Source organism: Nomascus leucogenys, chromosome 6 (assembly GCF_006542625.1).
Source record: "Nomascus leucogenys isolate Asia chromosome 6, Asia_NLE_v1, whole genome shotgun sequence".
Classification (NCBI taxonomy): Eukaryota; Metazoa; Chordata; class Mammalia; order Primates; family Hylobatidae; genus Nomascus; species Nomascus leucogenys.
In genome coordinates, this window is record NC_044386.1 from 9,621,447 (window position 1) to 9,646,404 (window position 24,958).

The 24,958-nt window shown below is 49.5% G+C and overlaps 1 pseudogene; it reads left to right on the top strand.

The window, feature by feature from the left end:
* The first annotated feature begins 21,461 nt into the window (after nt 1-21,461).
* On the top strand, nt 21,462-21,787 carry LOC100579486 (annotated as a pseudogene).
* The last annotated feature ends 3,171 nt before the right edge of the window (nt 21,788-24,958 follow it).

Below are 24,958 nucleotides of genomic sequence, written 5' to 3' on the forward strand. Positions count from 1 at the left end.
CGTCGCAAAAAAAAAAAAAAAAGGTGGGGGGCTTTTTGGCTGGGCGCAGTGGCTCACACCTGTAATCCCAGCACTTTGGGAGGCTGAGGTGGGAGGATCACTTGAGGTCAGTAGTTCGAGAGCAGCCTGGCTAACATGGTGAAACCCCGTCTCTACTAAAAATAATACAAAAATTAGCCAGGCGTGGTGGTGGGCACCTGTAATCCCAGCTACTCAGGAGGCTGAGGCAGGAGAATCTCTTGAATCTGGGAGGCGGAGGTTGCAGTGAGCCGAGATCACGCCACTGCACTAGAGCGAGACTCCATCTAAAAATAAAAAAACAAAGTGGCTTTTCTTCTTCTTGACTCCAAGTTGGCGGACGGGCTCGCTCTTTGCCCCCTGCCTACCCCTCCTAAGACTCCCTGGGAAGGGCATTGGCAGCTGAGGCTGGATCTTTTCTATGAAAGGTGGACCCCAGGGACCCTGCTGCCTGGCCTAGCGTCCGTGGCTGGGGGAAGTGTACTGGACAGCAGCGTGATCCACTTGAATGGAAATAAGCATCGAAGATCCTTTATTTGTTTCCTTTTATAAAGTTTTCCAAAAGGCCATTATCAATTAATACATTTCAGGTTAGCTTCCAGGCCAGGGCTCAGGCCATGGAGAGAACTCATGCGAATGCCTGTCTGGGGGCCCAAGGAGCGAGTATGGGCCCCTCTAAAACTTAGAGGGACAGATTACATGACGACTTTGGGGACAGCTTGCTAAGCGTCCATTTGGCAGCATTTGGGATGAGACGTGCTTTCACTGTGACTATCTTGTAGGGAGGTGATGGGGAGGGGAAATAAAGCCTCTGCCTCTTCTAACCCTGGAGGCTGCTCACGTTTACCAAGAGAATCTCATCCAATGCTGACAAGCTCAGCGTGCAGCACAGCATCACTGGGCCCAAGAAAAGACATTTGGAGAGGAGTTTTGTAAGCCCGAGCACAGGTGAATATCACCGTAAATAAACTCCAACGTGAAAATCTGAATGTATAAAGCATAAATCGGGAACAGCTTTTCACTCAGTCAAAAAGGCATGTGGTGTTTCAGTAATAAAAAGCATGAAGTGTGGAGACACGCGGCAGCGTGGGTGCGATTAGACCCGCCCCTGCTGGTGAACAAGCCCTGGCCTTTGTCCCCGAAAAGGCTTTTGTCTCAAAAAGTGGGTTTTTCTTGGGAATGACTTGGTCATAGAAGGAGAAATAGCATTCTGTATGAATCGGCCAGGGCTGCCAGAACGAAGCACCGCAGACCCAGTGCTTACTTACGTAGCAGAAACACTTCCTCACTGTTTTGGAAGCAGAAGTCCAAGGTGAAGGTGTTGGCAGGGCGGGTTTCTCCGGAGGCCTCTCTCTGTGGCTTGTGGATGCTGTCCTCCTCCTGGGTCCTCACATGGTCTTCCCTTGTGCCTCTCCGTATCCTCATTTCCTCTTCTTATTAGAACACTGGTTATATTGTTTTAGGGCCCATGCTAATGACCTCATGTTAACTTAATTACCTTTTAAAGATCCTGTCTCCAAATACAACCACAGTCTGAGTTACTGGGGGTTCAGACTTCACCTTGTGAATTTTGTTGGTGGGGACACAAGTTCCTCCATGCCACATTGCTTCTCCCAGCCCCCAGAATGGTTTTAGCCTGACTTAGCAAGTGAGGGCTCTGAAGTTCAAACAGATTTTCACATAGAAACATGCACTGGCTCTACAGGTATAAAAAGAAATGTAAATAGGAAAAAAAAAAAAAAAACAGAAAAAAAAGCAAAACAAAACACGAACTGGCCTTGTCTAGTTGACACTGTAAACCAAAAAGTATGTGAGACAGATGTCAATCAACTTCGAAGTTTATTTTGCCAAGGTTAAGGACGTGCCTGGAAGAACAAAACCGTAGGATCACAGAGGCAGTCTGTGGTCTGTGCCTTTCTCCAAGGGTGATTTCCAGGGCTTCACTGTTGAAAGGGGAGAAGCGGGCTGGAGGAGGGAGGGGAGGATGTGGTCATTACTGAATCCACAGGCTGCAAGGGAAAAGGAGCAGACAGGGAATCGCCAGTTATATATCGTATGGTCTCGTGCTCAGTAAATCTGCGCTTCACCCAAGATAAGGTGAACTCAGAGCTGCTACCTGAGGAGATTTTAACCTTTTCTCAGTAGCTCTCTGCTGAGGAGCAAGAGGAAAGGCAGCTTCCTGCATGACTCGCTTTCAGCTTCATTTGTTTTCCTTCTGGCAGAGTGAACTGGGTTCCCAAGTTTTTCTTTTCCTTTCATGACACCGTCTGAACACCTGTATCGTCTCACAGTAGTGACCAAAATGCCAAGGCCTCATTCGGAGGAGAAGTACTCATCTGCCCAGCCAGACCCAAGGTTTTCAGAACACTCCCTAGCGTGGACTCTGGGTCTGGAGCAGAGTGGGGGTGGGCACCCACCCAGGTCCCTCCCGTCCCCTGAGTGCTAGGCCACTGGCCGGCTCAGCATGAGACTCAGACGCACAGCCCTTAGATCACCCACACATCGGATTCTCCTGCTTCACGCTCTGTCCCTGTCCCTCTCCCAACACAGTTGGGGGTCTTCGTCTGGTTCCTCGTCACTCTTAGCTCCAGCCCCCAGGGCTTGTCCCCGCCTCACCATTGGGGCTCCAAGTGCCAAGACTGTCACCACTGGGGCTCCAAGTGCCCAGAGGCCGAGCTCCATCATGGGTGGAAGATGAGCTAATTTTGTAATTAACAAAGCATAAAGGGGGATCACTCTCCATGCCATGTAGTGGGGGAGCTTTCAATATCTTGCTCTAACACCTGATTAATGTGCCATGCTTCTGTGAGCAAAAAAGTGGATTGTTTGTGCTTCATAAACCGGATTCCTAATCCCAGAATACTCAGGCAGAGGGCTTCCTCTCATCAAGGAAAACACGTTCCCTATTCTGTTGATTTTGACTCTTCTTGTTACAAGGCTGAATCATCTATATTCCACTTCACAGCCTGCAGTTATTTCTTGTTAAAATAGCCATAGGTAGTTGGGCTTTCAGTGAGATTGTTACTTGGCTTTAGGGGGTAATTCAAATGGTTTACTTAATAACTACAAGCTTTGTTGCAAATATTAACTGGTCAATATGTTGAATAAAATAAACTGTTCAGGTGGCTGGTGTGTTTGAAGAAAGTAGCTCTGGGAGGAGAACAGCAGAAACCCCTTTGCTGCAATGAGCATGAGAGGAGGTGCCTGAGGACCCTAATGGGGTTGGTAGGGGCCCCAGTACAAGAACGGGGGATTTGCTAGCACATGGAGAGGAAGCCACATCTGGATTTAGCACCTCAAGAGACAAAGACAATTTTTCCAATTGAAGTCACTTTAAAAATAAACTCTGAAGATGATGGAGCCTTTGCTGACACCGTGGCTTATGCCTTAATCCCAGCACTTTTGGAGGCCAAGGTGGGAGGATTGTTTGAGCCCAGGAGTTTGAGACCAGCCCTGGCAATGGAGTGAGACCTCTTCTCTACAAATAATAATAATAAAAAAAAAACTAGCTGGAAGTGTTGGCATACTCCTGTGGTCCCAGCTACCTGGGAGGCCAAGGTGGGGGGATAGCTTGAGCCCAGGAAGTTGAGGCCACAGTGAGCTATGATTGCACCACTGCACTCCAGCCTGGGCGATAGAGTGAGATTCCATCTCTAAAAAAGAAAAAAAAGGTCCCTGGCATTCATATAGTGTGACTTTGAAAAATGTCTGCTTTTCTTTAATTGCAGTGTGGGGACGGGGGTGGTGGGAAGCAGAATTGAAAAAGCTACAAGATGCAAATCAGTGGACGGTGGTTGTATCTTATGACTTAAAGAACGGTCTGTCCCATTGAAATATATGTCTTAAGTCTTTGTCCAGGCAGCAACAACCAGTGGCTTATTTGGTTTCAAGCTAACTTTGTTAGCTTCTGTATTTTTCATCTCCAAAGAAAGTGGAGTATATTTCTTCTGTTGGTTTATGAGGTATAGGAAAATAATGAAAGCAGGGATGATTCCAGAAATATGTGCTTACCCAGCATGGTGGAGTTCTGAGGCGGCTGGGCAGGGCCAATGATTTGCTTTTGAAATGATTGTGCTAAAAGTCACTCGTTGAACTTATGATTAGTTGTTATGTCTTGGCAATCACTAGCATACTTGTGAATTCTCATTGTGTGAGAGAATCTAACTTACAAATCATTTTCAAATGTAGTGAGATTTTTATGTATACTCAATTTAGCAATTAATGAGGAATGAACACAGAAATCAATCATTTATTGAGTCTGATTTTGCTATTTCCATAATTTGCAGCCAATAATTTTTTTCAACCTTAAACATTCTCAGAGGTCGATGAAACCCTTGTAGGCCTGCAGCTTTGTGCCTTAGCGTCTCAAGAATGAAATGTGTTCAGGTCCCCCGTCCCCCAAGGAAAATCTCAACTCTATTACGTCACTTCGTACAATTGGTTTTTCCTGGTTATTGAAGGGGATCCCCACCAGGGCCCCATGAAGTGGACAGAAGTAGGATTAACCAGCCTTTAGAGGGGACTGGCCTAGAACTAAGATGCCAGGGGCAGCCAGGTCCTCCTTCTGCCCAGGGTCCAGGCCCACCCACCTGGCCTCACACTCCCGTCCCTCTCAACTCTTCCATCCAAGAGCGTTACCCATATCTTTCCCATTTCCCCATTCTGGCTTTTGGTGAGGTCAGAAGCCCCCACAGGTGAAAGAAACCGGATGGGTGGGGCTAGGATGCTGTGCACTGTTTCCTGGAACCTTCACACCTTCCTCAAGGTTGGAGCAGAGGTCCCATGCTTTCCTGTGCTGAGTTGGAGCCAGTTGGCCTGGGATATGGAATGGCTTTCTGGGCACATGTCCCACCTCAAACCCCAGTCCCATTCTTGAATCTCACGTAAAGTATTAGCAGGGCATGACCAGGAGAGCCACACAGCGTCCATGAAGTGCGCTGGCCGTGGGGCCTCGGGGCTGGAAGGACGTTTGGGTTGGGATAATATTCGGGCTTAGGTGAAAATGCATTTACCCAGCACCTCCTAAGGGCTGGACCCCTTGCCATGTGCGGGTTTTGCAGCTAATTAAGTTCTCGTCCCAGTGGCAGGGAAGGCTGTTGTCGTTGCATCTGTGTTATGGAGGCACACTTCCTTGTCCAAAGTCCCGCAGATGGAAAGGCAGCGATTGTTACTGGGTCCCGGCAGTCCGACTCCAGAGCCTGGGAGCCCAACTCCAAAGGAAAGGTGAAGAGGAAAATGGCTCGTAGGGAGGAGACAGTGATGAGTGGGAGAATTTGTTCCTTGATTCTGTTTTCTTTTTTTTTTTTTTCTGAGATGAAGTCTCACTCTGTTGCCCAGGCTGGAGTGCAGTGGTGCGATCTTGGTTCACCGCAACCTCTGTCTCCCAGGTTCAGCTACTGTCTTCCCAAGTAGCTGGTACCACAGGCACAAGCCACCACTCCTGGCTAATTTTTTGTACTTTTTTTTTTTTAGTAGACATGGAGTTTCACCATGTTGGCCAGGCTGGTCACAAACTCCTGACCTCAAGTGATCCGCCCGCCTTGGCCTCCCGAAGGCTGGGATGACAGCTGTGAGCCACCATGTCTGATCCGTCCTTGATTTTCAACTGGAGAAGCGGGTAGGTAGGGTGGTCTGTTAGGAATGCTGGAATAGGGTTTTCGAGGAAGGTTTCACAGGAGACTGCTTACTAAGGTGTGGGGAAGGCTGACGGGAGCCACGAGGGAGGGTGCAGGCCCCTGGGCTGGCTGTGGTGGGGTTGTATGTCCCGCAGCCTGAAAGTGCAGGAGAAGCTGTCGCGGGGGTCTGGAGAGATGGCATGGCTGAGGAGAGGGCTCTTGGTGAGAGCTGTGGCTTTGGTACAGGGTAGCCAACCCTCACATCCCCCCAGGGAGGGAGGTGACTGGGGGATAAATACCCTCCTTCCGTTTGTCTTCCATCCTGGGATCTTCCACCAGGGTCTTGTCCTGGCTGAACACAACCAGAGTCTGGAGAGAAGAAAGCCTCATGATACACAGATCAGCCATGCTGGGCTCAGAGCATGGCAGAGCAAGGAGAGGCTAACCTTAAAAAAGAAAGGCAGAGGGGCGTTTGAGACACCAGTGCAGGGGAGAAGGCCATGTGAAGACAGAGACAGAGATTGGAGGGATGCTGCCATCACTAAGGAGTGCTTGGAGCCACCAGAAGTTGGAGGAAGCAAGGAAGCATTCCCTCCTAAAAGCTTCAGAGGGAGCAGGGTCCTGCCAACACCTTTTTTTTTTTTTTTTTTTTTTGAGACGGAGTCTCGCTCTGTCGCCCAGGCTGGAGTGCAGTGGCACAATCTCGGCTCACTGCAAGCTCCGCCTCCCAGGTTCACGCCATTCTCCTGCCTCAGCCTCTCCGAGTAGCTGGGACTACAGGTGCCTGCCACCATGCCCGGCTAATTTTTTGTATTTTTTAATAGAGACGGGGTTTCACCGTGGTCTCGATCTCCTGACCTCGTGATCTGCCCACCTCGGCCTCCTAAAGTGCTGGGATTACAAGCGTGAGCCACCGCACCCGGCCCCAACACCTTGATTTTGGACTTACGGTCCCCAGAACTGTGACACAAGACGTTGTTTGAAGCCACCAAGTTTGTGGTAATGTGTTTCAACAACCCTAGGAAATGAGCACACTTATTACCTCTTTTCTTGTAAACCGAGTCCAAAGGGGGCACCAGAAATGGGACAGAGCCCTGAAGCAAGATCTGGGTTTGGTTTTCTTTTATTCCGAAAATAACAGCCCTTTAAGGAATCAAGAGGTTGGGGAGTGGTTGAGGCTGAAGAAAGATGAAGAACAGTGAAAGAATCTTGGCTCATCTGGAGGATCAGAGAGAGTTCTAGAATGGAGAGAAGATAGACCTGCTCTAGAAAAATTTTCTGGCCGGGTGCAATGGTTGGTGCCTGTAATCCCAACACTTCGGGAGGCTGAGGAAGGTGGATCTCCTGAGCTCAGGAGTTCGAGACCACTCTGGGCAACATGGCAAATCCCCGTCTCTGCTAAAATACAAAAAATTAGCTGGGCGTGGTGGTGCACGCCTGTGGTCCCAGCTACTCAGGAGGCTGAGGTACAAAAATCGCTTGAGCCCCGGAGGGGGAGGTTGCAATGAGCTGAGATTGCACCACTGCACTCCAGCTTGGGCTACAGAGTGAGACTCTCTCCCCTCCCCCCACCCCCCCAAAAAAGGAAAATTTTCTAATTTCCACAGGTTTTCAATGAGTTTCTGCTGCAGACAGAATCCTAAGGTGGCTTTCAAGATTCTGTCCACTGGCGGACACGCCCCATTGAATCTCCTTCCTGAGTGTAGGTAGGTCTGTGTACAGCCAGGTACACAGCAGGACAGTACACGGTGGGACAATTACCCCCTCAATTGTGGTCTGTGACATGACTCAGCAGTAGCAGACTAGAGAGGGTTCTCACACTGGCTTTGAAGACATAAGCTGTCACTGCGAGGGCACCAGGTGCTGAGGACATGAGGATGACCTCTAGGATTTGACAGTGACCTCCAACCGACTACCAGCCAAAAAACGGGACCTCAGCTGTACACTGCCAGGAGCTGAATTCTGCCAATGACCTGGATGAGTTGGAAGCGAACCTGGATCCTCTGCTGAGATTGCAGCCTCGGCCCATGCCCTGATGAGGTTTCTTGCCAGGTGAACAGAGGACTCAGCCAAGCTGGGCTTGGACTCTCCACCCATGGAGAAGGTCAGATGATGAATATGGATCATGTTGCTAAGTTTACGATACTTTGTTATACAACAATAGAAAAGGAATGCAGTTTCTGACCAAGGTTCCTCCCAAATTGTAACTGAATCAGAGCGGCTGAGCTTAAGCCTTGATTTTGTGCTTTTTTGCTGATTTGGTGGTTTTTTATGACCAAGTATTAAAAATGGGTGTCTATTTTAAAGTCATATTTGGAGACAAATCACACAGTTAAAAAAACAAGTTTAAAAGTCTCTAAAGAAAATAGAGAACAGATGAGCAAAAGTTGATCAGTGGTTAAATATAAATGTGTTCCAGATGGGAATGGAAACTGCTTGCTTATTATCGTTGGTGTGGCCAGCAGCTCCCTTCAGAAGCCTCTCAGGTGGCTTTGTAGCAGAAAACCTCCAGAGAGACATCTTTCCAGGGACGCCTTTCCCTGGTGCCATCTAGAGGGCAGACTTCCAGCAAGTTCCACTAGCATGGCACCACAGCCACTTCTCTGCAGTTTTACAACCCACAGTCACACCCTCTTCAACAAGACCTGGATCTCAGCTCAGGGCAAGGGGGTTTCTCTGGGTATACCATCCCAGTCCTTGGGGTAATGGCTGTTATTCATATCTGCTAGTCATATATTCTGTAAAATTCTCTTTAGTTCTTGCCAGCCAGTTCCTTGTACCCCGAGCCTGTTGTCGTTACTGATTATTTATATAAAACTTTCCCTGTTCAAATCACTCTGTGGTTTCTCTCCTGATTAGACCCAGACTGATGCACTGTTCCCAGCAGCAAGTGGCACTATGTGCCAAGCACCAGGTGATCATTTCAGAGAGCTGAAGTGACACAGGCCTGTCTCCAAAGAGTAAACATAATGCCCAATTCAACACTTGAGAAAAGAAGGGAGAAGTATACAATAAAATATAAAAATAAATACAAAATAATGCCCAAGTTAAGCAGACAGAGCACAGGGCTACAGGGTAAGAGACTGGGTTCCAGACCTGATTCTGCAACTAAGTATGGGATTTGGGGAGGATTGTTCCATTGCTCTGTTTCTTCATCTGTAAACTACAGAAGGTAATGGACTCAGAGGCTTTCTATTAGAGTAAAGCTAAGCTGCAGTAACAAAGTAACCAATCACACAGTGGCTTAAAGCACATAGAAGTTTATTTTCTCTCAAATACCAGTCCTCAGATGAAGGGTCCTTGGTGATGAAACTGCTCTGCTCCACATGATCATTCAGGGATCCAGGTTCTGTCCATCTTGTTGCTTTGCCATCATATGGACTTTCACCCTCATCTGCACGGGTGCAGTTCCTAGGAAAGTGAAGAGCAGGGAGGAGGCCAGTGTCTTAAGGCCCATACTTAGGAGTGGTGTCTATCACCTCCCCTCACTTGCCGGCAGGGGGTGCGCTTAGCCACGCGACCACCTTGAATTGCACAGCAGGTTGGGAAATGGCGTCTAGCTGAACAGCCACATGACCAGCCACACCTTGATCACATGGAAGAAGTGAGAGCGTGTTGGGGGGCAACTTTCAATGTCCCCAACCCCTGTTCCAGCTCTGCCAGACCCCTTTATGTGTTGCGGGGCATGATTGCATGTAAACTCCAGACCATTTAGGTAAAGAAGGAAAACATCTCTGGCAAGGTGGGAAATACATGCCTCATCATTCTGCTTTTGCATTTCAGAATCAAGATCTGAAGAGCTTGCAAAAAAGTTCTTTTAGTGCTGAAAAGTAGGAAGGTGGCAGATGTGACTAACAAAACAGTCCTTGTGCATCTGCTAGGGAATACAGATTTTCTTTTTTTCCCCAATATAACAAATTAGAATCCATCTGGGATTTGAGAAGTCTGAGCTAAGGTTTCTGCATCTGTTTGCATGTGGAACAATGATGAAAAGAAGAAAATGATAAGTCAGTTTTAAAGAACTTTTCTTGTGTTTCAAGTGGAAAGAAGGCTTGAGATTTTTTTTACGTTTTACTCTGGTGTAGGAGGATGGTGATATTTAAAGAGTTAGAATGAGCATTAAAACAAAGACATGAAAATAATTGAACCCATCAACTGTATTTTTATATGCTGGCACTGAGACCTTAAAAATAATAATGTATCTAATTCTCACAAAAATATGTTAAAATGAGGACTATCATGTCCGTTTTAAAGAGATGAAATGGAGGCAGATAATTTGTGTGAAGTCAAACAGCTAGTAAGTCTTGGATCTGGGAGTTGAAGTTAGATCATTTGGCTCGAGTCTATCAGAGACCTGCAACACTTTTCTGTAATGCATCATATAGTAAGTCTTTTGGGCTTTGCAGACACCTCTGCTGCAACTGCTCAGCTCTGCTGTGTGGCATGACAGCAGCCATAGACAATATGAAAATGAGTGAGTGTGGCTGCGTTCCAATAAAACTTTATTAATGAACACTAAAATTAAGTTCATAGAATTCCACATCACAAAATAGTTTTCTTTTTGAATTTTTTCAACTCCTTACGAGTGTAAAAACCATTTTTACCTTGTGGGCCATTGTTTGCTGACCCCGGGCCTAGGCAGTTAACCTTGACCTTTTTCAACAGGTTGAAGAGGTTAACCCACATTTATCGAGGGCCACTGCCCCGGGCACTGCGCGGGGCGCTCCATGTCCTGGTCCACAGACTTGCTACCTTCATCTAGAGGTAGCTCCTGCTACCGTTATTCACACTTTATAGATGAAGAAAACAAAGCGGTCCTACTACGGGTGGAACAAGGACACACAGCCAGCCAGGAACTGAGCTGACATCTGTTGATGGACAGGAAGGAAGGATTTGGGTCAGCCATCAAGACTCTCTCAGGACCTGAGGAAAAGGGCGAGAAACTTAGAAGCGAGATGGCAGGAGGCAGATGCTCTGTGAGGATGGCAGGAAGAGGACATGTATGCTTAAATATTCTGGAAAATCCTCTGGGATAAGGCCAGGCATGGTGGCTCATGCCTGTAATTCCAGCACTTTGGGAGGCCAAGGCAATCGGATCACTTGAGGTCAGGAGTTCAAGACCAGCCTGGGCAACATAGTGAAATCTCGTCTCTACTAAAAATACAAAAATTAGCCGGGCATGGTGGCGGGCATCTATAATCCCAGCTACTTGGGAGGCTGAGACAGGAGAATCGCTTGATCTGGGGAGGTGGAGGTTGCAGTGAGCCGAGATCGCGCTACTGCACTCCAGCCTTGGCGACAGAGTGGATTCTGTCTAAAAAAAACAAAACAAAACAAAATAAAACTCAAAATCCTCCGGGATAAAACTCTCTGTTGAAAGAAGCTTTGATCAGCAGTGAGCATATCGGGCACACTTGTTGCTGCCCCTTCTCATCCTGCATTCCCTCTGCTTTGGTCAGGTGGTGCCCTCCTTCCATGGGTAGAGCCAGAGATGGTGGGTTCTGGCTGGTCGGATGGGAGTGGACAGAGACCTGGGGTCCTACTGGTTTCATGACTGCATATGGTGGGCCCTGCACTGTGTGTCTACTGGGATGGATCAGGTGCAACCAGAGAAACCTTGAGCCTTCTCCAGATGCTTGAGTGGCAGCTGAGTTCCTGCAGCCTCTGTGAGCTCCCTTCTGAGCCTCTGGCTCCCAGTTTCCCAGTACCCCTTCTGTGTTAGCTTCCTGGGGCTGCCCCGACAAAGTATCACAAACTCAGGGGCTTCCACAACAGAGATTTATTCTCTCACAGTCCTGGAGGCTAGAAGTTTTTGGACTTCTAGCTTCCCGGACTTGATTGGCAGGGCCACACTTCCTCCTAAGGCTCTGGCTCGGTGGGCGGGGTGGGCGGGGGGGTTCCTTCCTGCCTCTGCCAGCTTCTGGTGACTGCTGACAATCCCTGGCATTCCTTGGCGTGTGGGTGCATTACTCCAATCCCTGCCTCCCTCTTCGCATGGTCTTCTCTGTGCGTACGACTGTGCATCCTCTCCTCTCGTAAAGGGCAGCAGTCGCTGGATTTAGAGCTCACCCTGCCGTGGTGTGATCTCATCTTAATTACATCTGCAACAGCCCTGTTTCCAAATAGGGTCACATTCTGAGGTTCTGGCTGGACATGAATTTTGGGGTGGGGAACACTCTTCAAGCCAGTAAACCTTCCTCCCCAAATCTTGCTAGGTTTCCCATGCCTAAAAGAAGTGCTAATTGGAGAAAATAAGAATAGTTTTCTACTTATCTCAGGAGTGGGAAAAGATGGCAAAATGGCATGGCCAATTTTGGAAAGAATATGTAGGGTGTTGTAAAGATATGTGATGATGATGAGGACGATGTTTTCACCAATATTTGCAGCCTCTTGTCCACACAGAAGGATTAGGAAGATTAATGCCTTCGAAATCAGCTATATTTTAGCACTCTGTTTTTACTGTTGTCATGATTATCCTGGTGTCCTTGTTTTTGAGGTGGCTGCTATAATTATGGTAACGTGTGTGAGTATGTTAGAAAGATGTTACAAGTGATTAAGCTATAAATTGGTCACTTTGGAGTGTGTAATAGTTCTTTCAAGTCCCCAGCATATAAGGGAAGGTGACACTGGTCTACAATGACTGTCTCGATGCTTCCATGCAGAAATTGAGACCCAGAGAATGTAAAGACTTGCCCAAGTTCTGTGAGTGAGTCAGTGCTAGAAAAATCTTGAGCCCAGCCCTCCAGACGTGATGACTATTCTCTTTCAAATATTTCTACAGGATTAGAATGGGGGCTCAGGCTTGGGTCAGACACCCCACATCTTTAGGTGAGTGGCTTTTAAATTGCTGCTTGGTCACGCCCACTTGGCAGAGCTGCAAACACGGGCTGCAGAGTTCACACCCGCACCCTCCTCTCTAGAAGTGGAGCGAGAACAGGGGGGCAGAGGTGGGGCTGCCACACCTGCTTCCCTGGAAACCTGAGGGAGAGCACAGGACGCCAGGCTGGGACTCGGCTGGCGGCTGCTTTGGGGGCAGCCCCGCCGACTCTTTAGGCCCATCTTTGTCTGCTGTCACACCTTGTGACTATTTCCTGGGCACCGTGGGAGAGGAGGCCTCTTGCCTGAGCTCCTGTCCCTGCTGTCTCCTCTCACTAAATGCACGGCACGGCTTTGCGGTAATAGGCTGGGACATGGCAACTCTTTTTTTGTTGTTTTTTTTTTTTTTTTTGAGACGGAGTTTTGCTCTTGTTGTCCAGGCTGGAGTGCAATGGCAGGATCTCGGCTCACGCAACCTCTGCCTCCTGGATTCAAGCAATTTTCCTGCCTCAGCCTCCCGAGTAGCTGGGATTACAGGCATGCGCCACCGCGCCTGGCTAATTTTGTATTTTTAATAGAGACGGGGTTTCTCCACGTTGGTCAGGATGGTCTTGAACCCCCAACCTCAGGTGATGCTCCTGCCTCGACCTCCCAAAGTGCTGGGATTACAGGCATGAGCCAGTGTGCCCAGCCAACATGCCAACTGTTTAGGAGAGCTTGAAGACAAAAAATAACCCATGTCTGAGCATGGGAGTTGCTAAAAATAGGAACTTCTTAGCTTCCACAAGAGCAGATAAATGAATAAATGGCCATAAACCAATGTAGTTATTTCAGCTGGGGGATTTTATTTTCTTTTGATTGTCCCCTGGAGCTACGAAATACACAAATAAAGATTGATAGATTTTTTTCATTAATTCGAAAAGCATTTAATGGCTGTCATCTACGTGCCAGGCAACTGATGCGCATCCAGACTTCCAGGAGGCTGGAGGGGGATCCAGATGAACCTCCTGGAGTAGGATTGTCAGGAGGGGACTGGAGACCAGGGCCATCCTGAAAACCCCATCTCTGTTCCAGGAAATTCCTAGGATCCCCTGGGAGGCACGGCCTGGAGAATCCTATTTTGGTTGCTGAACAGATGCACACATTGGAATTGAGTGTGCTTGGGGTGGGTCGGTGATGGGGAGGCAGTGGGGTCCAGGTGGGAGCCGTATGGAAGCCCTCCACTCCCCATCCTCCAGGCACGCCAGTGAGTGTGGCCTTACGCTGAGTGCGTCCTCCAGTGTGAGTGGCTCCTCCGAGTATGGTCCAAGGACCCGCAGCATCGGCACCCCTGGGAGAGCCTTGGACGTGCAGAATCTTGGGATCCAGCTCAGACCCAGGGTCAGAATCAGATTCCCAGGTGATTCGTGTGCGCATTGAATTCTGAGAGGATCTGCTTGAGAACTCCACAGCTGGGGCTGACAAATCCCCCTCTGACCTCAAACTTCCCTCCTCCTTCTAAAAAAGCCAGAGAACCCAGCTTCCCCCCCACCCACAGCTTTCCAGTGGATCCAAGTTCCTCTCACACCCAGTTTGAGCAGGGGGAGACAGGAAGGGCCTCTTCTCTGCTTCCAGATCGTCTGTTTCTCCCGTCAAACACCACAGTTCCTATGAAACCCAGAGCAGTAGCAGACGTGGATCTTGTCAAGAGCGATGAAGGGTCTGAGATTTTACCTAATTCCTAGGCTAAAAGTTAGCCTGCCAGTTTGACAAATGCTGCCTAATGACACGAGACTCCCCGGGCAGAGACAAAGGACTTTGTTACTCACAGCACAGCAAACAGCATAAGTTTTCCTTCAAAATGTGGTGTATTAATGCAATATTTAGTTATAGTAAGGCCAACAGATCAGGAAATGATTGTCATTGAAAGGACAGTTTGTTACTCCCAGTTCCCAGGAGGAGGGGCCACGCGGAGCTATGCAGGGCCACGCGCGTTGTCAGCAGGCTCAGGAGACAGCAGACATGTGGGCAAAAGCCTTGTTTGTGTCCCTAGTTGTCTGGTACTTGCTCCCAGGGTGATTAGGCAGGTGGATAGTGGCCTGGAGTGTGAAAACCCAATAGAGGAGGTGTCTGGGGCATGGGCTTGCAATTGGTTGGTTTGCATTTGAAAAGCATGTTTGCAGGAGGCTGGTTTACTATCTCTGGGGATTGGCTAGTACTGGGTGGGGCAGTCCCTCCAGGGTCAGCAAGGTCCCAGATATCAAAGCATCAGAATACAGAGAATGGAAGACACGGTTAATACAAGCTCAATGTTTGCATTGGTTCCCTATGTCCCCAAAACCCCATGGGGGTGATGTGGGGGGCCCAGGTGGATGCTGCCGCGCAGTGAATTTGCATCACCGAGGGAAAACACTGAGTTTAGGGGATGCAGATGCTTTATAATGGGCAGTAAGCAAACACACCTAACCTTTGCCCCAGAGGGAGACATTATCTTTATAATATTAGGTAATAACCAAACCTGCTCTCTGCCCTGTAGGGAGACACCACCTCTTTCCTTCTCCAAGGCTGTTTGCTGCGTCTGAAAAGACAATCTGGAACAAGAGGACAGTCAGGCCAGCCACGGTGGTTCATGTCTATAATCTCAGCACTTTGGGAGGCCGAGGCAGGTGAGTCACTTGAGGTCAGGAGTTCGAGACCAGCCTGGCCAACATAGGGAAACCCTGTCTCTACTAAAAATACAAAAATCAGCCAGGTGTGGTGGGTGCGCCTGTAGTCCCAGCTACTCCGGAGGCTGAGGCAGGAGAATCGCTTGAACCCGGGAGGTGGAGATTGCAGTGAGCCGAGATCATGCCACTGCACTCCAGCCTGGTGACAGAGCGAGACTCTGTCAAAAAAAAAAAAAAAGACAAAAAAACAAAAAAACAAAACCAAACCAAACAAAAATGGTTAAAATGCTAAACTTTCTTATAGTTTACCGCAATTAAAAATCAAAACAAACCAAAACAAAAACCTGAAAAGATAAGCCTTTTCGAAGGCTGCTGTTATTTCCTGTATCATAAGCAGTTAGTTCCTCTTAGGAAGGCCCTTCTGGTATGTTAAAGACCTGCTCCAGAAAACACAAAGCGGATCAGAAAAACAAAAAGTGGATGTCACTCATGGACATTTTGATAACATCAATGTCATGTACACCTTCTTTCCCATAAATTCTGGGGAATTTTTAAGTGGCATGTGGGGCTCTGAAAGGTTAGGAGAGATCAGGTTTTAGGGGACTGGGGAACTCTGATGTAATGGTCTAAGGGCCCAACAAACTTGGGTGCCAGGGCCCTGGCGAGAGGGTAGAAAGGGGGCTCTTGGAACTGGGGTCCTGGTGGTAAGTGGAGGGATGGACACGGTAGCGGGTAGAATAGTTTCCCCTCAAATTTCAGGTCAACTCGGAATCTGTGAATGTGACCTTACTCGAAAGTTCTGTCTTCGCAGTTGTAATCAGTAAAGAATCATGAGATAAAATCATCCTGGATTTAAGGTGGGCCCTGAATCCAATGACTCTTGTCCTTACATGGAGAAGGATGGCAACACTGAGTCACTCTGAAAGCTCAGTGTGGTGGAGCTTAGCAGCATGATCCAGCTGTGAGGAAGCAGCTTCCAGGTGTGCTGCCAGCTGCTGACCTAGGGGGTTCACCAAGAGGGCTCCTTCCTGCCCAGTGCCCTGACTCTGGGGTCCAGGGCTGCACACTTGGATGACAGAAGGACGTGCCCAAGCTTACCTGGCTGCTCAGAGAATACAACCAGACAGTCAGCACTGACTACTCACATGCTAATGCTTATTAAGAGACTCTGACCGGTGAGAATGGAGTCATCAGAGCCAAAAGCACATGTGCAAAAGAAAATGAGCGTTTTCACCTTTTAAGCGAAGATTGTCTGGGGGCTGAGAGAATGCTGGAGCCGGCGCTAACTCCCTGGGCCAGCGCAGCTGCCGCGTGTCCTCTGCAGGGGTCTCCAGCCGGGTGCTCCCAGCGAGATAAACCAGGGATTACGTCTAGAGGGTCGGAGCATCTGCACCTGTCTAGACAGAGGCTCTAAACTGGGGCAGTGGGGTGAGGTTGGAAAGAAGCAGATGGGATAGATACACGGAGTTGGAGGGAGCTTTATTCTATTTAGGGGCATCTCAGCTGCCAAACAGCCAGCCCCAGGCATTTCCCTGTTGCAGAGGTGGGTGCCCATGCTACCCAATGATTCCCTTGGCTGACAGACAGGGATGGGGTGAAGAAATAGCAGGAGAAGATGAGAAGGAAAGGGTGAGTGAAACAGAGGAGGTGGGGGAGGAAAGAAAATGTAAATGACACACAGAATGCTCTGAGATGCTTACTGGATGCCAGCCACTGTCCTGAATGCTTCGCGGGCACTGAGTCCTCCTGACAAGCCCATGAGGGAAAGCTTTTATTTCCTCCATTTACCAGAGGTGGAGGCTGAGGCAGGGAGGTGGGTTATGGCCTTTCTGAGAGCATTTGCAAACATTCACCAAAACACAGTATGTTCACCAACATGGAGTTCAAAAGCCACACTGAGAATCTGGGTGGTCCATCGATAACATGTGTTGGGCATGTTCTATGATCCGAAATCCACTAGGACCCTGGGCTACCAGGCCCAGTGTCTCTCTGGAATGCCTACAGCCTAGCGAGGGGAAAGAGGGATGCTAACTATAACAATGAGATGGGATAATGTTGTCCAGGTGCAGACACTCAAGTGTTGGGAGGAAACAAAAGGACTGGAAATTGTTTTGAGCCCAGGCATTCGAGACCAGCTTGGGTAACATTAGTGAGACCCCCGCTCTCTACAAAAATTAAAAAATTAGCTGAGCGTGGTGGTGCATGCCTGTAGTCCCAGCTACTTGGGAGGCCGAGGTGAGCAGACTGCTTGAGTGCAAGAGTTTAAGACCATCCTGGGCAACATGGCAAAACCTTGTCTCTACAAAAAAATACAAAAAATTAGCCAGGCATGGTAGCGCGTGCCTGTAGTCCTAGTGACCCGGGAGGCTGAGGTGGGAGGATCGCCTGAGCCTAGGGGATCAAGGCTGCAGTGAGCCATGATTGCACCACTGCACACCAACCTAGACGACAGAGTGGGACCCTGTCTCAAAAAAGAACAACCACCAAAGAACTGGAAGAGTCCTGCAGGCACTTGGGATTGCTCAGCAGGCACCCGGGAGAGCTTCACAGGGGTCTGGAATAGTCCAGCAGGTGCATGAAAGAATCCCGGCTATATCTGTACCTTGGAAGAGTCAAGTGCAGGAGCTAAATTTCCATGGGAAGAGGTGAGGGACATGGAGTGAGATTGGAAAGGTCTCTGAATGGCAATAAGAAGGATGATATCCTGTAACCCAACATGGCTGCTATCCGAAGATTTCCAAAGTGGAAATGTGTTAGGACTTTTTCCGTTGCAGAAGATAGAAATCAAATTCAAACAACTAGACTGAAAAGGGAATGTGTTAGGACTCTGGGGAGCTCTAAGAATCATAGTGACTGCAGGGACATCAGGAAGCATAACGTGGCTCGCGAATGGAGCCGAGACGCCTCCAAAGTGGCTCCCACTTTGATCTAGGTTTCTCTGTGTCTGGTGTCATTCCTCCCCCTGCAGGTGGGCATTCTCCATGTGGCAGGGAACCTCTGTGTGGCAGAAAAATTCTACAGGGCAGGGTACCAGGAGGTAGGTACTTCCATACAGCAAGCTGCCATGAGCCAGCACCTCCAGACAGCAGTACTTCTCTGACATCATTGCAGGTTAGCCATCCCTGAAAAACAGATAGACAACTTCTCAGCCTTGATTTTAAAAGCCCCAAGGAAGGAAGGATTCTGAATGGTCTAGTTTCAGTCACGTGTAACAGCGGACCAATCAACTGTGGCCAGGGGCACAGATGCTTTACAGAGGCGGGCCTGTGTCATGTGACCACCGCATGACCTGCGTCATGTGACAGGTGGAGGAGAGGGTGGGCATGCTGTGATTGGCAGCTTCCTTCCCGTGGGAGGAGACCTTTTATAAAGGGAAGGGAAGAGCGCGATGTGGATAAACAGATGTTCACCGCAGGACGGGCCGAATCAGGTGGGTTTTACAGATTACTGGGAAGGCAGCCCCGGGGAGGGTGGGTCTGAAGCTCCGTGATCAGCCGCAGAAATGTTTCTCAACTTTGCTCAACACAAGCGCACTTACCCCACCCCTAAATAAGAAAAACAAGCCAAGCCTTTTTAGAATGTTATCTGAAATTCAAAATAGATTAAGTCTCAGGAAGATAAATAAACCAAATGAGCACTGCTTGGCTTCCAAACCACACGCCCGTCCCCTGGGGAGGCAGGCAGCCCACACTCCTGCCAGGAGAGAAAAGACCAGCTTTTGAATGGAATGAACAGTTGCATTGGTGGGAGGGGAACAGGCACTGGAGCTGATTCTACACGTGCTTCTCGCTGTCATGGGCCCAGGACTCCCGGGCATATGGTAAACATGCAGATTCTGATGTAGAAGGGCTAAGGCTGGGCCTGAGGGTCTGCTTTTCCAACAAGCTCCCAGGTGAGGGGGGGTTGCTGCTGGCCCTGGCACCCCACTTTGAGTAGTGAAGACTTACGGCCTAGAATCTGCAGATTTGAATGAGATATTGGCGAAAAGCTGCGAGCTGGCCCTGAAGGAAGCCACCCAGGTGGCCAGCGCTGGTGGTTCCATCACAGATGGAGCTGGGCATGACTGCGCCAGGCAGATGTGTGGGCCTTGGCCGAGCCTGGGCCGGCCCCTACTCTGGGCTGCGCACACCCATCCCTGGCCACACGGAAAACTTGTGTCAGAGCCAGCAGGGAAAGGAGTGAACTTGCTCTCACTTCATACTTGGATCAGAGCCCGACGACCTCAGTGGCGGCCCCCTTGGGGTACCTGGGGGGGCTGAGACAGAGCAGCCTTCCTCCAGGCCCCCGGGCAGCTTTACCCGGCAACAAGGACGGGTGTCCTAAGCCAGCCCCTCTGTGTAGGCAGAATAATGGCCTCCAAACATATCAGGTTTTAATCCCTGGAACTGTAATTGTTACTTTACGCGGCAAACACTTTGCAGGTGTGATTAAATTAAGGCGCTTGAGAAAAGGGGATTATTCTGGTGGAGGGGGCCCCGGGGGACATTTGACACAGAAGAGGGGAAGCGATGTCACCATGGAGGCAGAGGTTGCAGGGGTGCTGCCCTGAGCCGTGGAAGCTGGAAGAGGAAGGAACAGATTCTTCCCCGAGCCTCCGATGGGAGGGCGGCCGTCCAGCACCTTGATGTCACTGCCTCTGGCCTCTAGGACTGCGTGGAATAGACTTCTGCTGTGTTCAGCCTCCCTGTGTGTGGCAGTTTGTTCCCGCAGCCAACCCCCCGCCGGGTGCAGGGGAGAGGTGGAGGTCTGGGGGGCGTCCCGGGGGGGTCCGCTTCCCTGCTGTCTCTTCAGAGCCAGGCCTTCTCTTCAGGCTGTTGGGAAGGGGTTTTGGGGTGTCTGCATCTGTTGAAATGGGGGCTCCGCATGAGGCAGCAGAGCCCCAAGGCCAGGAGGGTGTTCAAGGCTGAGCGCAGGCAGCCCAGGCAGCTGCAGAGGAAAGAACGCAGGAGGCTGAGCCTGCGCCTCCCGGAGGGAGGGCCAAGGAGGAGCAGGAAGGTCTGTGCCCGAGGATCGGCCAAGCCGCAGCAGGCTGTCCCCACTCACTCCTCTCTAACCACCCTCGTGCCCTGGCCCAGGACCTGACCTCCTCCATGGCTGCGGCCGGGCCCACTGCTGCCCCAGTGATTCCCGCATAGTCAGCTGTGGGCAGGGCTAGGGGCCTCCCTCCCCTCCAGGGTCTTCCCTGGGACACCAGCCTGCTCCTTGCAGAGTGAACGAAAGGCCATGTTAACTCAGGCCTTCTGCATACTACCGCCAGGAGCCTGCTCAGTGCGCACTTGGGGGAGACGAGGGGAAGGGAAAAAAGCACAATAGGCCGGGCGAGGTGGCTCATGCCTGTAATCCCAGCACTTTGGGAGGCTGAAGCGGGCGGATCCCTTGAGGTTGGGAGTTCGAGACCAGCCTGGCCAACATGGTGAAACCCCGTCTCTACTAAAAATACAAAAATTAGCTGAGTGTGGTGGCAGGCACTTGTAGTCCCAGCTACTTGGGAGGCTGAGGCAGGATAATCACTTGAACCCGGGAAGCAGAGGTTACCATTAGCCCAGATCACACCATTGCACTCCAGCCTGGGCAGCAGAGTGAGACTCTGTATCAAAAAAAACAAAAAACAAAACAAAACAAAAACCCTCAGGTGGAGTGAATGAGCCTAATTAATATTCCAGAAACAATTTTGACAAAGGTGGCATTACAGATTGAATTTTGTGTCTCCCCAGAAAAATACATTGAGGTACCAACCCCCCGGTATCTCAGGCAGTGGCCTTATTTGGAAACAGGGTGTTGCAGATGTAAATAGTTAAGATGAGGTCCTACCAGATGACAGTGGGCCCCTAATCCATGATGACTGCTGTCCTTACAGGAAGACAGCCAGGTGACGATAGAGGCACAGGAAGAATGCCGCATAACAGCAACAGAAACAGAGATTGGGGGATGCAGTTGGAAGTCCAGGGATGATGAGGATTGCCAGCAACACACAGAGGCGAGGATGAGGCAAGGAGGAATTTGCCCTACAGGTTTCAGAGGGGACAAGCCCTATGCACACCTTGATCTTGAACTTCTGGTCTCCAGAACTGTGAGACAGTAAGTTTCCACTGTTTAAGCCCCGATCTGTGGTACTTTGTTAGTGCAGCCCAAGCAGACTGATAGGGGCGATGTCTGCCCCTTCTTTGCTCTGCCCTCTGCCACCTGCCATGGCAGCCCCCCATGGCCCCTTCTCAGATGGTGATCCCCTTCTCCTTGGTGGCACCCTCAATAATCCCATCCTGTGTCTGAAAATGGGCATTCACCTTTATTAAAGAAATGAGGCTTTTCTCGCTCCCCGGCCATCTTAGTGGCTGCTCTTGGTTGGGGGCCGTCCCGCACCTAAGGCAGGAATTTGGTGGCCGCAAAGAAGAAAAACTTCCTGGAGTCGATCAACTGTAGGCTCCAACTTGTTATGAAAAGTGGAAAGTATGAGCTGGGGTCCAAGCAGACTCTGAAGATGATCAGACAAGGCAAAGCGAAATTGATCATTCTCACTAACAACCGCCCAGCTATGGAATGTTGGCCAAAACTGGTGTCCATCGCTACGGTGGCAATAATATTGAACTGGGCACAGCATGTGGAAAATACTACAGAGTGTGCACACTGGCTATCATTGATCCAGGTGATTCTGACATCATTAGAAGCATGCCAGAACAGATTGGTGAAAAGTAAACCATGCAAAATTTTCCTGTAATAAAATTTGCCTGAGCTTGTTGAAAGAAAGGAAAGGAAGGAAGGAAGGAAGGAAAGAAAGAAAGAAGAAAGAAAGGAGGGAGGGAGGGAGGGGAAGGAAGGAAGGAAGGAAGGAAGGAAGGAAGGAAGGGAGTTGGATGCAGGGAATGTGACCCTCAGGGACCCGCTTCGAACAGCCCATCAGACCCACTTTTGCCCTTCAAAGGAGGCACCTTGAGAAGCTCCATGCTGTTGTCCATGCAGCTATTTCTGCTCAAGCCGCAGCTGGGACTTTGATAAGAAACTGCCTCTTAGAGCCAGGTGACAACCCACATGAAGAAACCAGGGCTGGTGCAGTGGCCCATGCCTGTAATCCCAGCACTTTGGGAGGCCGAGGGGGGAGGATCACTTGAATCCAGGAGTTTGAGACCAGCCTGGGTAGCATAGTGAGACCTCATCTCTACAAATATAAATAATAAAAAAATTAGCTGGGCATGGTGGCACATGCCTATAGTCCTAGTTATTTGGGAAACTGAGGTGGGAGGATGGCTTGAGCCTGGGACGTGGAGGCTGCAGTGAGCCGTGATCATGCCACTGCATTCCAGCCTGGGTGACAGAGACCACCGTCTCGAAATAAATACATAAGCCAGGAATGCCACTTATTGTCACATTTGGATTTGTTTCTAACATCGTGCTGAGTTTGATCACCCACCTCAATCACCTGATGTGACTTGAAACCACTTTTGGCTATTTCCAAAAATCAGCTCCGCACTGGGAGGGGTTGGGCTGCCCTTTAAGGAAACATTAAAAGCTCAGTATCTTCCTTTGGTGGCTCCCTCAGGGGCGCTAGCTTCTGACTCATCCTTGTCATTTTAGCTGTCCGTGGGTTCAGAAATAGAGGAAACAGTACTTCCTTTTGGTGAACGCCTTTGTATTATTTTATTTTTTCACCACGATACTGAAACTAGCTCATCCTGGGAGAGTCAAAGGAAGCTCATACGTTTTCCCTGAGCTGGGCTAAATTCCTGATTCTTCTAATAGGAACAATCCAAAACTTCCCACGGAGTTTCCCTTCACCTGCACTGAGTCACATACCTGTGGGCTTCGAGCTAACAGACCTTTTTTAATCAAAGAGAAGATGAAAAAGGCACCTTGCTTCTGTCCCATTTTTAGATCTTTTTTAGCCCCATTTCTTCTCTTTCCTTCCTCCATTTTTAGGTTTGTTTGGTTTCATGCCTGAATTAAATGTAACAGGAGGAGCAAGTTTTATACACTGGCTGAAGTCATCATTGTCAGAGAAACAAATGCAATCTTTAGTGAGACCAGCAACGGTGGGAAGAAGATGTGTGAGTTGCAGGCAAGCACAGTTCCTAAAGCTTTTTGCATTGAGTAGCTATGGGGTCCAGGGCCCCATATCTCTGTACCTCACTTCCTCATGAGCAAATGGAGGCTTCAGGTTGTAGTAGGTTGTCTCAAACTAGGGACGTATATTCAACAAACCTGCACCTTATTCAAACGTAGATTCTGATCCTTAGGTTCTGGGTGGGGCCTGAGATCCTGCACCTCTAACAAGCTCCCAGATGACAAACATCCAAGATCACACTTTTCCTAGCTCGGGATCACACTCTTCCTAGCTCTGGATCACACTTTTCCTAGCTCCTAGCAGAATCTCAGGCTCATCCCAGCCTCTTGAGCCAGAATTCAAATTTTCACAAGAGCCTCGATTCGTTCAGATGTGCATTAAAGTGTGAGAAGCCCGCGCTGGATCACTGAGGGAGGTCGCAGCTGCACCTGGTGAACCAGGAACCACGGAGGCACGAGCCCATCCTGGAGACCCTGATTTAGTTGGTAGGGAGTGGCCTGGACATTGATTGCTGCCTATTCACAGGCAGCAAGGCTCCTGAGGGCCAGTGGTTCTTGATTTTGCTGCCTATTAACATCACCTGGGGAGCTCTGAAAGGTGCCCCCGTGATGTTAATAGGCAGCAAGATCAGGAACTACTAGGCTGCGGGGTCCTCAGTTTCTAATCCATGATGTCATTGGTTTTATCAGGGCAATTTTTCCTGGCCACATTAGGCAGAAGAGGTGCCTGTGCATCTCAGAAGTGTCTACGGAACGCTGCTTCTGAACTTCCCAGCACGCTCAAAACAGGACCTGGTTTACAGCCAAGGGCCAGCTCCTGGCAACATCACGAAACAAACGTACACTATCCTCTACCCAGCGTTCCCTTCAGCCCATAGGTGCCTGACGGCCCCTGCTCTGTGCTGCAGCCTGATACAGGAAACCCACGAATGGGAGAAAATCTCATGTCACCTGTTTACAGGTGAGTGAACATTTAAGTCAATGGGTTGCCCTCTCCTGGGGAGCTCTAATTGTAGAATTTAAGAGGGCAGAGTGAAGCCAGTGGGCTCTGGAGTCCTGCCAGGTTTGAGTCACAGTTTGGCCACTTATGAGTCCCTCTCATTACCCCACAAGAGCCCGGCGTCCTGATGCATAACACACACCACCTGGCTTAGGGAGGGCTGACAGAGTGAATTAATGACAGAGGATGGCCCTTGGTTGTTTCTGCTTCCTTCACTTTCCCATCGCTGCCTTAGAATCTAGAGAGACTCGTGCTGGCTTCACCTGGACAGGCATCCTGGCACACAAGCGAGGATTGCTTCCACCAATTTTCTGTGAGAGAAACAAGGGTTCGGTTGATTCCTGGTAGCACGTTCGTGTGGGGATGCATGTGGGGGTGCAGGGCTGGACTGGGGAGATGCTTCAGCTGATAGCACACTTTTCGTTTGGGGAGTTTTCTTCCTGCTGTTACAACACCTGTCTCCAAACAAAACCTTCATTGGTCAACAGTGAATCATTCATTTATTCTGTGCATAGACCTATGGCATGAGATGCATTTGGAAACCTTGAGAACAGCGGCTCCCAATCTCGGTGCTTGGAGTAATGTCTGAGGACATTTTTGGTTGTCACAACTGGGGCAGGGAGCTGTTGCTGGCATCTAGTGGGTGGGGTCCAGGGATGCTGCTAAACATCCTGCAGGGCAGAGGCTAGTGCCACCGCAGAGAATGATCCAGGCAAAAGGTCGCTGGTGCTGAGAATCCTACTCCAGACCCAGGGCAAGACTGATTGGATGTGTTCCTTTAGATCTCTCTTGTAGCCATTCAGTCAATA